Here is a 5,798-nt window from a genome sequence, read left to right on the forward strand (position 1 = left end):
TTATGGATTACACCTCAACATAAAGAAAACAAAAATCCTCACAACTGGATCAATAAGCAACATCATGATAAATGGAGAAAATATTGAGGTTGTCAAGGATTTCATTTTACTTGGATCCACAATCAACGCCCATGGAAGCAGCAGTCAAGAAATCAAAAGACGTATTGCATTCGGCAAATCTGCTGCAAAAGATCTCTTTACAGTGTTAAAAAGCAAAGATGTCATCTTGAGGACTAAGGTGCCCATCTGTCTGTTTCCACCTGGCAACCGTCCTGCGTGCCTCTCTCTTGTATATAATATGGTGTTTGCACAACATCCAAATCACATAACATCCTATTTCACGGAATGTATCCTGGACATTAAGTGACACATACCTGTATTCCAGTTTCTGGGAAAGGGTCAAAGGCGATTTTTCATGTTGTTTCTGGATCACCTAGTGACAAAAGCCTCTTTTCCTTCCTTTTCTGATCTCATTGTTTTCATCTCAACAGATTTTTGTTTTTTAATTGAAGGTTTTTTTGAATTGTTAGTTGAGGTCTTCTTACCTGACCATTTGAAGTCACTGAGTCTCAAACGAAATGCTACAGCAGACCATCAACATCATCGTCTGCTATAACCTGCTCAGTTATTAAATTCTTTGATCTTTTTTGGATGCTTGGCAAGCTGGTTTTTCTTCGCTAGAGATATAACGAGGCCCCTCTTAAGTCAGCCCGACAGCCTGGGGGGCTGGCCAATCTCTTCTCCAAGGCAGGTTCCCACATTTTTAGGCTTTTGATCGGGGAAGAGAATTTGTTTCAGTAATTAATCCCAATGGTATAAAACTCATAAGAGCAAGACTATATTGTCAGTCATCATCATCAGAAGGAATGTTCACAAATGAAGGAGGAGAAGTGGATGCTTTGGAATGACTAGAATGAGGACTTCCTAATTCCAGCACAGCAGTGTGATCTGTTCATTTGGAAGATCGGCATCCTCACAGTTGGGGAAATAAAAACCAAACCAACCAGTTGCCATCGGGGTCGATTCTGACCCATGGCGACCCCATGTGTGCAGAGCAGAACTGTGCTCCATAGAGTTTTCAAGGCTGTGACCCTTCGGAAGCACACTTCCAGGCCTTTCTTCTGACGTGCCTCTGGGTGGATTTGAACCACCAATCTTTCAGTTAGTAGTTGAGCGCCACCCAGGGAGGGGATGCAGAAATGAGGCCAGTACAGGCAGCAGGGTGTGGGGGAGAGAAATGGAAAACAATGCATCCAGCTTTGCTGTGATCCTACAAGTAGCCTGTTTGCCATGAGATCAGAAATAGGGCATGTTCATTGGTGCCAAGAGTCATCCTGAAGCCTAGCAGTGTTTTCAGCAAGATGTTACACAAATTGCTTCATGTCTCCGTGAGTGTTTCATCTTGTTTATTGAGAGAGGAAGCACAGCCGAGGTCCTCGATTGCACGTCTTAAATTACTTGGATATTGAAGAAATGTGGCCGTAGACATGAGACAGGAACTGAGCATCCTATTCATTTCTCCAAAGACAAAAAACAAAACACACACACAAAAAACACAAGGCACCATGGCCAAGGAAGAAATAGAAACCATAGTTGCTGGGCACTCCATGTTGCTTCTTTCCTACCAGTTTTTTGTTTGTTTGTTTGTTTTTGTTTAGGTTCCCATTTAATAATTTCTATGGATATTGTACAGTGACATTGGTTACAGTCTTCACAATGTGTCAGCATTCTCATTATTTCCATTCTGGTTGTTTCCCACCAATTTTTAAGCACCCCTAATTCCTCATTATACTTACTCGTTTTTCAACACAAGTCTTTATTTTCTTTCCTGTTGGGTCATGTTCACCTCCCAGGAGAACTGCGAGATATGGCCGTCTCTCTAGTCTCCCCTTTGTTCCATGAGAGTCGTGTGGTCTAGTGGTTAAGCACCCAGTTATTGAAGCACACACTTCTTAGTCCTGTAACTGTAGGCGAGTTGCTTGCCCTCCCCATGCTTCGTTCCTCATCTGTACAAAGGGGATGTACATAGCCCTAAATCATAGGGTGGTCGTAAAGAGTCCATGAGGGAACACGTGTAAAGCGCCTGGAATTAATGTTGACTATCTCTATTATTTTATCCTCTGTCCTCACCTTTCCCCACAGATCCTATGCTACTCATTAGCTGTCAACGTAAAGGAAAAGGAAGAGAAAACTCGTTTAAAGAAACAGACAGGCAAATGTTGGAAGTGGCTTTTGGGCAGTGGGGAAGTGGAGCATTGAGCTGTTACTGAAGAAGGCCTGCACTAGGATTTTTGCAAAATAAGTCTAGAACAATCATTTGAGCCTATATCCATATAGGGAAATAGGGCTATAGGCAAAGCCATTGCTGGTTTCTGACACCCACAATAGAGAGCCCTGTTGGAGCACACCCTGTCTTACAAAGGCACCTAGACTAAAACTTAATCTCACTTGTTGGCTTCTGGGGGATGCAAGTAGAACTGAAAATACACTAATATGGCCATTGGGAGGAATGAGGAAGGATGATGAGTGAGAGGACAGTACAAAGAGCAAATCGGTCCATTTCCCCACCGCGTCGAAGAGGCATTTTCCTAGGCTGACTATCCAACGGCCACTGGGAAATCAGTTTCATCCCAAATGAAGTGAGCACTATTGCTGGTCAATCTTGAATCTCTGGGATGGATGCGGAGTGGAGGTGCACACGTAGATGGCCAGAATGGTGACATCCCCTTCTCAGGAAACGTCACAGGCATCCTTTGCACCCAGCCAAGGCTCAAAGGTACGCATATCACTACTTGGTTGGCATTATTAACCATGAAATCAAATGATGTATTGCGTTGGGCAGATCTGCTGCAAAAAACCTCTTTAAAGTGTTAAAAAGCAAAGATGTCACCTTGAGGACTATGATGCGGACCCAAGCCTTGGTGTTTTCAATTACCTCATATGCAGCCAAAAGCTGGACAGTGAATAAGGAAGACCCAAGAAGAATTGAGTATACCATGGACTGCCAGAAGAATGGGCAAATCTGTCTGTCTTGGAAGAAGTACAGCCAGAATGCACATTAGAAGCAGGGGTGCAAGACTTTGTCTCAAGTACTTTGAACATGTTATCAGAAGGGACCAGTCCCTGGAGAAGGACATCATGCTGGTAAAGTTGAGGGTCAGCAAAAAAGAGGAAGACCCTCAAGGAGATGGATTGACACAGTGTCTGCAACAATGGTCTCAAGCATAACAGTTGTGAGGATGGCACAGGACCGGGCAGTGTTTCGTTCTGTTGTACATAGGGTCGCTGAGAGTCAGAACCGACTTGCCGGCACCTAACAATAACAGCAACAATAATAACTGACATTTTTGACACCATAACACAGTCTAGAGTGGAGAATTTAAAACATACACAAAAAGATGCAGACCCAAATCATTACTCCCCTTGCACCCATCACCTATCTTCCAAAATTATCAACTCACGGTCATCTTGTTTCATTTTTGCCCCCACCTACTTCTTTCCAGATGATGCTGAAGCAAATCTTGGCTATCATATCATTTCATCCCTAAATATTTCAGTAAGTTTCTCTGAAACAGAGCTTGGCAAACTGGCCTGTGGGCCAACCTCCTGTTTTGTAAATAAAGTTTATTGGAACACAGCCATACCCATTTGTTTATCTACTTCTATCGGCTGCTTTCCCAGAGAGAGACCGCATGGCTCACAAAACCTAAAAGATTTACTATTTGGCCCTTTAAGAAAGTTTGCTGACCCTTGCTCTAAAAGATAAAGGCTTTAAAAAACATAGCTATACAATACTATTATCATACCTAAAAAATTAATAACGCTTTCTACACAGTAACTTAAAATTGCTTAGGACTTTACATCTTTTCAAGTGCCGTATCTATATTTTTGTGATTGATTTTTTTATTGTGGTAAATCTGGATGTAACAACTAGGCTGCCATATCAACATTCTTCACATGGACAACTGAGTGACGTTATGTTCATTATGTTGTTCAACCATTGTTTTTAGGTGCCGGTGAATCAATTTCGACTCACAGCGACCCCATGGGACAGAGTAGAACTGCCCCATAGGGTTTTCCAGGCTGTAAACTTCATGGGAGCAGATTGCCAGGTCTTTCTCCCTCGGAGCCGCTGGGTGGGTTGGAACTGCCAACCCTTCGGTTAGCAGCCAAGTGCTTTAACTATTGCAGAACCAGGGTATCACAAATAAACTTTGGATCTCATTTGCATCTTCGGGGTAAGGAGGGTAAACCATAATATCATTTCTATCCTTTTTATATCTGAAGAAATGGAAGCACAGAGAGCTTAAAAGTGACTTCGTTAAAGGCAGGCAGTTAATAAGCAATTTGAATGAGATTCGGCCTCACGTATCTTGTGATGTGGCAAGGAGGAGCTTGAATCCGGCAATGATAAATTCCCTATGTGTTTCTCTGCTGTTCCATTTCAGGAGTATTTGACTTGAAGAACCTGGCATGGGATATATATTTCAGACATGGCTTGAAGTTAATTTAAGGTGAGCCTCCTTCAAGCAGTAAAAATAACAGAGTTTTATATTGAATGAGATTTCCCATGGAACCCCTGTGAATTTGAAGTGCCAGAGTGGCATCTGGAGAAAAATCCATGGGTAAGCTGCTTCCTAGCCTCTTCCTTAGAGAAAAATACGGTGTATTATTTTACAGGCCCAAGAAAAAGAGTGAAATGTGAGGTTTGAAAATTCACTTTCGTTATATAAGCACTCAGAGCCGGGGTGCATGCAGCTTCTCTGCCCCATAAAGCCGGCTGGAAACAAACAAAAGGCCGACTTTCTCAGGAGAGACCTGCTGGTGTTTGTATTGGTCTGCCCATGAGATAATAGCCCATCTTTGGGAAGGGAACCAAGAGAACATATAAAGTCAGAGATAGTCACTGAAAGTCGAAATCATACTTCAGAAACTAAAGGAAGATTAGTTTCCATTTTTATATGACCTAAAATCTTTTATGGCATTAGTTCAGTGGTGGAAATCTGGCCTTCCGTATGGGAGACCCAGGTTCGATTCCCGGCCAGCGCACCTCAGCACAGCCACCAGCCGTCTGTCAGTGGAGTCTGTCAGTGCCGACCTTTCGGTTAGCAGCTGAGCACTTAACCACCGTGCTACCAGGGCTCCTACAAATGACACATAGTGATGCTCAAAAAACAGTAGCTCTTTCTCGTAGTTATTTAGTGCTGCTATAACAGAAATACCCCCAGTGGGTGGCTAACAAACAGAAATTTATTTTCTCACAGTTTAGGAGGCTAACCTGTTGCCCTCGAGTCAATTCTTACTCATAGCAACCCTATAGGACAAGATAGAACTGCCCTATAGGGTTTCCAAGGAGAGGCTGGTGGATTCAAAACGCCAACCTTTTGGTTAGCAGCCAAACTCTTAACTACTATGCCACTAGGGCTCCGTTCAGGAGGCTAGAAGTCTGAATTTACGGTGCTGGTTGTAGGGGAAGGCTGTTTCTCTCTGTTGGCTCTGGAGGGAGGTCCTTGTCTCTTTGAGCTTCTGCTCCTGGGTGATTGTCATGTGGCGTGGCATCTCACTTCCCTTACCTCTGCTTTTTTCGCTTGCTTGTTTAATCTCTTTTATATCTCAAAGGAGATTGATTTGAAAAACGTCCTACACTAATCCAGTCTCATTAATATAACGAAGACAACCCATTCCCAAATGGGATTATAACCACAGGCACAGAGGTTAGGATTTACAACACATATTTCTGGGGGACACAATTCAATCCATAATACTCCTTTTCACAAGCTCATTGCCAGATCTTGCAT

The sequence above is a fragment of the Trichechus manatus genome, unplaced genomic scaffold (assembly GCF_000243295.1).
Source record: "Trichechus manatus latirostris isolate Lorelei unplaced genomic scaffold, TriManLat1.0 scaffold00162, whole genome shotgun sequence".
In the NCBI taxonomy this organism is placed as follows: domain Eukaryota; kingdom Metazoa; phylum Chordata; class Mammalia; order Sirenia; family Trichechidae; genus Trichechus; species Trichechus manatus.